Consider the following 9741-nt stretch of genomic DNA (forward strand, 5'->3'; position numbering starts at 1 on the left):
TTAAAACATTCCTGGGAACAGCTTAACCTTAAAGATAAAGAGGAATGTGAGGACATAACAGATCTATCTGAACACTGAGTCAACAACTCACAGAACTCTGACACCCTGCACGTACATGTAATTTTTCTGCTGATGTTTGAATAAGCCAATAGTGTGTCGCTATGCTGAGTTCCACACCCCTAAGCCCCTTACCCCATAAAAACCCCTAGCTTTCGAGCCTCGTGGCCGACATCCGTTATCTTCTGTGTGGGATGCATGTCGGTCCGGAGCTCCATCATTAAACTACCTCGTATAATTACATCAGGGCGGTCTATTCATGATTCTTTGGGTGCACGCCGAATCGGGAATTGAGTGGGGGTTTCCCCACTAGGTTCTATCAGTATCTCTTTATACTATGAAAAAGGATTTCCATCCCTGACTCCTTCCTGACACACCTCCTGTCTGTCACACCTCTCACAGAAACCCAGTTCTAAAATCGTCCTCCATAGAGCCAGACCAAGCATGTGGCTCCTGACAATCTGGCCTCTCAACTGCTACAGCACACTTGTTACTGCTAGCCCCACCCACACCACTAGGAAACATTTAGAAGTTAGTATGTGGGGCTGGAGTGATGGCTCAGTGGTTAAGAGAACTGACCTCTTTTCCAGAGGTCCTGAGTTCAATTCCCTGCAACCACATGGTGGTTCACAACCATCTGTAATGGGATCTGATGCCGTCTTTTGGTGTGTCTTGAAGAGAGCAGCAGTGTTCACACACACAGACACACACACACACACGCACGCACGGTGCATGCCTCGGTGGTTGAGAGTATTATGGAGTTCCTGAGTTAGGTTCTCATCACCCACTGGGCACACTGGGCAACTAAGGCTCCTGTAACTGTAGCTCCAGAGACCCAGACACCCTATTCTGACCTAGTGACATGCACACACACACTATCAAGTTAACTGCCACTTAGCAACTGATCATTGAACAGCATTGGCTGGTACACACACACACACACACACACACACACACACACACACAATCAAGTTAACTGCCACTTAGCAACTGATCATTGAACAGCATTGGCTGGTACATCATTGGCCTTTGTTTCTATCTGTCGAGTCTCCTTCCCATGAGTTATCACAGAATTTAATCCATTTGGGGAATCTCTTAAGTACCCCAAGTTTTTACATCACCATATCCCAAACTGTAATTTGTGTTGACAGCATTTCTGAAACTTTTGAACCTAATTTACAAGTATAACATAAAAATATATATTTACAAATATAATATATTATAAAATTTATGTTCACACATAAATATCCAGCTTGCCACTGCCCTGTGCCCTAATGCCTCATCTTTCTGTGACATGTCTTACTTTTTCCCCATTAATTATTTATTCACTTAAAAGATGAAGATTTTTTCAAGGGGTAACTGGGTAGATTATATATCAGTTAGCAACATTTAAAACTACTCATGGACAGAGTTCATGAACTTGACTGGATTCAGTTCCAATTCAATATTGTCACACTTGTCTAGCTGGACCCAAATAGCGATTTCTTACATATTTCATTCTTTCCCCTTTTTTTTATTAGATATTTTCTTTATTTATATTTAAAATGTTATCCCCTTTTCTTGTTTCCCCTCCAAAAAGCCCCTATCCACTCCCTCCTCCCCCTGCTCACCAACTCACCCACTCCCACTTCCTGGCCCTGGCATTCCCTTACACTGAGGCATAGAACCTTCACAGGACCAAGGGCTTCTCCTCCCATTGATGACCGACAATTCACAGACCATATGAAGATCAAGAAGAAGGAAGAACCAAATGTGGATACTTTGGTCCTTCTTAGAAAGGAGAACAAAATACCCATGGGAAGAGTTACAGAGGCAAAGTGTGGAGCAGAGACTGAAGGAAAGGCCATCCAGAGACTGCCCCACCTGGGGATCCATCCCATATACAGTCATCAAATCCAGACACTATTGTGGATGCCAACAAGAGCTTGCTGACAGAAGCCTGATATATCTGTCTCCTGAGAGGCTCTGCCAGTTCCTGACAAATACAGAAGTGGATGCTTTCAGCCAACCATTCGACTGAGCACAGGATGCCCAATAGAGGAACTAAAGGACCCTAGGAGCTGAAGGTATTTGCAACCCCATAGGAGGAACATCAATATGAACTAACTAGTAACCCCAGAGCTCCCTGGGACTAAACCACCAACCAAAGAGCACACATGGAGGGATCCATGGCTTCAGGCGCATATGTAGCAGAGGATGGCCCTGTCAGTCATGTCTTACTTTCAATGGTATTTATCTGGATGGAACAACCCTATTCCGTGGGTCCCTATCACACTATGGGTTACAGAGAAAAAGTATTTTACAAAAGATTTTAAGATTTTTAAAAGACAGAGCTTAGACTTGGCCTGGTAAATCCAACTGGCTGAGATCACAGAGGTTGTTGACCTGAAAGCCCAAGTCTGAAGCCCAGAATTCCTGGCTCTCTCTGGTCCACACCCAGCTCTGGGTGCTCTCATCCCATCTGAGGACCAGAGCTTTGTGTGGAGTGCTTATGGCAACAGAACACTGGAGTAGCGTCTCAGTCAAGGAAATGAGTTGGTTCTATGTTTTTATTTTGTATTCCAGTCAAATGGCAGGATGCCTGTGCCTTTAACATTAGGATCAATTATGTTATAGATGCTACCTCAACTTACGTAGAAGCTCTGTAAACCAGACATAGATGACGTGTATGGTGATTACCTTGTGAGAGTGAGTGTGAGCCTGCACTGCTCTAATCAATGACCCATCCCCATGTAAATGTCTGGGAAATTAATAATTACACTGGGAAATAAGTTCTTTCATATGATTTTGAGCTCAAGACCTTCATATTTAGTTCAGAGTGTCATACTATGTAACGTGATCTCGTTCAGAAAGAAATTACATCATAATTAAATCTCCCTTTTCACTTTACATTATTCCCACGGGACTCTGTTCTGCCTGAGTCTTAGTTAGAAGGAAAGTTCTTACAGTATTACATCTGAACTAAAACAAAAATATTTTCTTTCCCTTCTCTACATTTGCCTACTCACAGCTGAAAATTTTAATATAAAGCCTCTTAGCCTGGTTTGGAGAAAAACGTCACAGAGAGGCACCATTTGTTGTGGTTTTACATGAAAATTTTCTGACCCTGAACCTGGTTTGATGGAAATCATTGGCTGAGGTAATTATCTCAAATTAACTACCAAGCTGATGAATCGCTTACTACTTAAAAGCTGTGATGGGGAGAGGAGTAATTGAGAGTGGCCTTGTTGGGAGGGGATGTGGACTTTTATCTGAGTTCTGTGCAAGAATGCTTAACAGTAGTCCCACCTGGAGTGAAGCACCGGGCAGAACAATCGATTATACAGGGGTTTTGCATACTATGCCCTTGATCGTTTGTGCGGACTGGAAAGGTAGACTCTCAATCCTGGACCTGAGATCCCTCTCTTGCAATGGCAGAGCCTGTTCCAGCAGGGCTCCGAGAGCCTAGGCTGTATCTGGATGACTTGTGTGAACAGGAGCAATCTTCATGCAAGGCAGCAGAGGTGTCAACGCCATTGTTGCAATACTTCCTGACAGGCTTCAACATCAAGTCTCTGCAATTCCTGTTCCCATTCACAGCCCTACCCGGTTAGTCTACCTACTCAGTCTCCAGGGGTCGCTCACCTGCTGTCTCTGCATTATCCCATCATCCATCATTCGCATCCATCATTTGCAGAAAAAGCTAGAATAAATGGTAAAGATATATAGATGATGGCGTCTCTGCCTTGCCAAGTTTTTCGGCCCTTTCTCTTGTCCATCAGACCTGATGGCGCTAATATGCATCACTGGACACAAAGTTCCTGCAAACCTCTGTGGCTTTTACCAAGTAACATAGAACAATGCTAACTTTCATCCTTAGGAATCTTCCTCCTTTTCTCTCTCTCTCTCTCTCTCTCTCTCTCTCTCTCTCTCTCTCTCTCTCTCTCTCTCTCTCTCTCCCCCCGTTTGCCTGTAGTGTAAACATCTGGAACCACTGGGTCCCTGCAGCCTTCACATGGTATTTCAACACACCAAGAATGAGGTTAAAATTTTCTCAGATAAATGGTTAGCAGTGTACTCTTGCTATTACCCTGTTTTAAACAAGTAGGCAAATCCTGCTGTGCTGGGACCCTTGTGGCTGAGAGGCTGTCTGGATGTTTCCAGCAACCACTTAGATCTTGGTTCATGCGTACCAAAAAAATTAAAGTCGATAATATTAGAAAACTACTTTAATTATACAAATTTATTTTTTTAAACAGAACTTATAGTAGGGCTCCTGAAGGTGGCTTATGCACTTGTTTTAAATTGTTGTTTGAGTCTCTGAAGCTAAATAAGCAATCACCTTTGGAAAGAAACCATTCGGCTGAGAAGCAGCTCATGATGTCTTGTTTCTCATAATACAAAAGGGAAGATTCCTGGCAATGAGAGTCAGCTTAAGGTGTATTACACTGCTCGATACCTAACACCCCCCTCCCCCGTTTCCACACCCTCCTGTCCATTTCCTGTCCTCTTCCAGGCAGAATACACCAGCTAATGTGAGGCCCTCAACATACATACAGCAGAGGACTGCCAGGTCTGGCCTCTGTAAAAGAAGACCCAACTAACCCTTGAGAGATTTGAGGCCCCAAGGAGTGGGGAGCTCTGGTGGGGTGGGGTGGGGTATTGGGACATCCTCTTGGAGACAGGGAGGGGGTACAGTCAGAGGGTGGACCGGGAGGGGGATAACGACTGGACTGAAAAAAAAAACAAGATTAAAGAATAAAAAAAAGTATCTTTGTGTACATGCATTCCTCATTCCCTATCAATTCTTCCAAAGAGGTTGAAAATTATTCTACTAGGTTCATCTCCCCCCCCCCATTAACTTTCTGTCTTAAAACATATTTGTGGTCAGTTGAAGAAGATAGAGTATATTGCTAATTCTCTGACAGGATCAGCTATTTATAGCTGTAGCTGAGCATTGCACATGCTGGTTGTGAATACAAAGAAGCCTTTTAATGGCCCATTGTCTTCATCTCACACGAACACCATTGAAACTTTAAATAAAACACTCAGCAATCATTCACACAATCACTGACACTGAACTTCTGTTCAAATAATTTATTTCCTTGTTTTTAAGAAAGTTTTCTTGAACATAAATAATTATACACAAACACACATATATATTATATGTACATATAATGTGTGTGTTATTGATTTAGCTATCCTCCTCTCATCCGTTTTTAGTAATAGGACCAATCTTAATTTTGAAGACTCCTTTTTCATTCATTTCTTTCATTCATTCATTCATTCATTCATTCATATCAGGCCATTCTCACCCTTTCTTCTGTTCCAATGGATGGGCAGCATGTGTGTTAGTCACTTTCCTGTCACTGTGATAAAATGCCAAGGCAACTCAGAAAGACAAATCTATTTTCCTGGGTTGTATCCCTCTATTGATCACAGTGGGCTTTAGGAAGATTATATGGTCTATCCCAAACAGAATTTGTGAATTTTCTTTTGGGTTACTTTGTGAAGAAACTAAACATTGTATATGTCCAATGGTTAAGATGGTATACCGAAGGGATATGGGATGCAAAGAAAAGAAGACGACGTAAGACTTCACAGGCATATTTGGATGATTTTTAAAATGAGATTTACAAAAATATCTTTAGCACATAATTTGAAAAGTAGGAGCAAACATCCTTACTGTTGCAGTACTCTTTATAATGCAAGGTCAATATCAGAATTTTACCTGATTTTGAGTGACGAACTCAACTTAAACAAAAAAACCCCATCTAGGTCCCAGCACTGACAGGAGAGGTAGCTACAAGCCTCCTGTCAGCCATCTCAATTGACAGTCACTCACAAGGAAAAGTTAGTTTTCTCCATTGGAGTCTCACAGGGTACACACAGCTTGTGTAGTAAATTCATCTGTGGTGGTATAAACAGAAGTCAGTTCTATCACTGTGGGTTGTCTCTAAGATACCTCTTTGGAGTTATCAAAGGGTCAAACTAGTCAAGGTAACCCATCAAGGCAATGCCCACCTCTCTACGGACGAACATCTAGGAACCTCTTCTGCCAACTTCCAAGTCTTGGAACTTCTTTCATTATTGTTTAAGTCACTCTTCAGTTGAAACAAGCATGAGCTCATTCAACTATAAGTCCTCACAATCTCCACAGACTCTAGATTAAGCCCAGGAGAAGGGGAGAAGAGAAAGTGGAACAGGACTAGGGAAGAGGCACTGTGCCAAGACACGACATGTTAAGGCTGTTAGCGGGCCTTTATCAGACTGTGCCTCGCCTTTTCCACTAATGGTGTTTTAGAGCTACGAGCTATGCAGTTGTGTTAGGATGTACATCACTACATATCTCGGGTTTCATGTTTCCACATAGACTGCTCTTTGCTGTACCCACGCCTCCAACTGATCTGAAGCACTGGTTCTCAAATAGTAGGTTGCGACCCTTTTGGGGTTACATATCAGATATCCTTCATATCAGAGGTGTATGCTACAGTTCATAGCAATAGCAAAATTACAGTTATGAAGTAGCAACGAAATTATTTTATGGTTGGGGTCACCACAACATGAGCAACTGTATTGAAGGGACCTGGTCTAGGAAGGTCGAGAGTCACTGCTCTAAAGAGAAGAAAAACGTTCAGGTTTGGCTCACCTCCTCTTAGATTTGCCTGCTTTAGATGTGTCTCTACCATGGATGCAAAAGATCTTTTTCTGACCCATCCTAGGTTCAGAACTGATGCCACTTAACAATAGAGAAATTAACAAGATAAAAACATATACGTTTATTGATTATGTTTGTATGCAACGTGATAGTCTTCATGATGACCCCAAAGTCTTCGTGAAAATAAAGACCCCAAAAATAATCATTATGAGGTTTGATGAATAGCTAGGCTCCATAATATAGAATTAGCAGCTTATAATTATGTGGCAGAAATTTGGCAAAACCTTTATATTTGGTTCTCCTTTATGTCTTTCTATTTTCAGAACTAAGACATTCCTTTCTTCTGGATATTAGGCCACCCTTCACATGAGGGTCTTATTGCCTATTTCAGGAAAATTTGAAAGTATTTCCTGTTCATGTCATTTCTCACATTCCCTCGAGGGTAGCATGTCCTCACTCCCTCATTTCTCTCTGACAAGTCTGTTCTGGACAGATCTTTGTCATGTAGGAAGCTATCTGTACATGTCGGACACATGTGTCACAAGTAGTTCACATGGTCACAAGTAGTGTCAATATTCAGTCTCTCTGCTGTAGTTGATATGTTAAATATCCCTCAGCAGGACAGGCATAAACGCTTGCTCAGTCTGCTGCTGTTGGGAGGTGGGAATGTGAGAAGTCTTTAGACCATTGGAAACCGTCCCTTAAGCTTAGTCGGACCCTAGTCCTTTCCTCTTCCCCTCGTTTGCTTTTCTGTCATGAAGTGTGCATCTTCTCTTGTCTTGCATTCCCTGCCATGGCGTAACCCTATATGCAGGCCCAGAGGGAAAGGAGCCAAGTGTCCCTGGAATTTCCAAAACTGTGAGCTACAATAAACCTTTTCTCTTTGTAAGATGAAAGTTTTGGCATTTTTACATCATTTACAGTGATGGGGCAGTGATGGGGAGTAAGTTTGCTCTCTTGGCCATGCCGATTACTAGGGCAGAGAGTAAGGAACATGCTAAAAACTACAATAAAAAAAAAAGGAATGTTGTCAGGTGCAGATATTTGTACCCAACCCATGGACAGAAGCAGCTGACCCTTGTTGAATTAGGGAAGGCTGGAAGGAGCTGTGGAGAGGGGCAACTCTGTACGAGGACTAGCAGTCTCAATTAATCTGGATCCCCAAACTCTTTCAAACACTGGACTACCAAAGGCAGCATACACCAGCTGATATGAGGCCCCCAATACACATACAGCAGAGGACTTCTGGGTCTGTGTTCATTTAGAGATGATGCACCTAACCCTCAAGAGACTAGAGGCCCCAGGGAGTTTAGAGGTCAGGTGGGGTGGGAGTGGGGACATCTACATAGGGACGGGGGCTGGTGGGGAGGAGGTATGGGATGTGGAACAGTCAGAGGGTGGATGGGGCAGGGGGAATAAAATATGTAGTATAAAAAATTAATTAATTAATTAATTTAAAAAATAAAAAGAATGTTGTAATCTAAAGCAGGATATCTATTATAAGGAAAATGTCAAAAAAGAACAAGTTAACGTATCATAAGCAAAACCTAAACATATAGTACAGCCACAGTGACAGGTATTACTATATTCTTGGAAAGTATATTTATTTAGCCTGTCTGAGATCTCCCCCACCCTCATTTGTAAAATGGTAACTAGGTTATCCTCTTCAAGAATACAGAGATTTTTTTTTAAAAAAAGTTAATACGTGCAAAACCCATTATAACATTGCCTGTTAATTGTGTTCAATAAATAACATGAACCAGTTTTTCTCCCTGGGGTAATTTGTAACAGCTCAAAAAACAGAAATGAAAGTAAATTTTCTCCCGAGCAGTCACACTGTCACATTCAGCTCTCTGGATTCTCTTTGTAAGTTATTTAGAAAATTGTTACCTCAAAAATGACATAGGGGTCCTTAGAATAATAACACACAGAAGAATAGCCTCATTCTTCTGTTGGTCCCAGGAAACTATGCTGATTACCGACTGAGCTCTCAATGGAAAAATGCAGTCAGCATGAACCACTTACAAACACAGCAAAGAAAGAAGAAAACACACACCATGAGGAATCCTAATAGGACAACTACATTATAGGGTAAATTATGTGCAAATGACTAGGAAATCTATGGACAACCAGATGCAGCTAGGGTATGAGTTGAAACTCTGTATGGCTGTTTTCTAATGTTGACTGAAACAAATGTATAAAAAAAATGGTAAGCTGTGTTTTCTGAAGGTGACGACGTCCCTGGCTCACCATGCCCTCTCCAGCACTCCTTCCAGAGACAGAATTATATTTTCTCCCCACCCCCACCCCACCAGTCTCAATAGGACTGTGATAAAGGTTCAGATCAGAAAGGGAAAAATTGAAGTTTCTCTAATAAGTCCCCTTTTAATCCAGTCACAGTGCTAGGGAGAAACCCAGTAGCCACATGGAAGCAGAGGCCATGTATATGTATCTACTCAGCAACTCTCTCTGTGAATGTCAGCAGCTCCCACGGACCCGAGTAGGTGATATCCCATGATTTCAGTCTAGCCTTAGAGTCTTCTTGCCTGAGATCCCAAACTTCCATGGATCAAGGATAAGCCATGTGTACTTACATCCTCTGTCATTTCTGATCCAAATAATCTATGAGCAATGCCAAATGTTTGCCCTCAAGTCTGCATGATTCACTCTGCAGCCATCGTAAAGGGAACTCACCAACTCACCTCTGTATCACTTCTCATATGCAGCTTGCCAATGGAGAGTCCTCACTGTCCTGAAAACTCATAGAAGGGAAGGTCGTCTGGGAGTTTTAGATTACAGGTTTTAAAAACTGTGTTTATGGTATTTAAACAGATATGTAGGTTGCAACTCAAGAGCTGAGGAGGAAGTCAAGTTGGGAGAGACATGTCGAACCTCACCACTATGTCCCTTTGGTCCCCTCCCTTCCTACATGACTGCTTTTGCAGATAGAAAACACAGCTAATTAAAGTAGAACAAAGAAAGATCATTACAAGGAGAGTATGGTGACAAGGTGATTAGAAACAGCTCCATGTCAAAAACAGTAAGAC

The sequence above is a fragment of the Mus caroli genome, chromosome 10, assembly GCF_900094665.2.
Source record: "Mus caroli chromosome 10, CAROLI_EIJ_v1.1, whole genome shotgun sequence".
In the NCBI taxonomy this organism is placed as follows: Eukaryota; Metazoa; Chordata; class Mammalia; order Rodentia; family Muridae; genus Mus; species Mus caroli.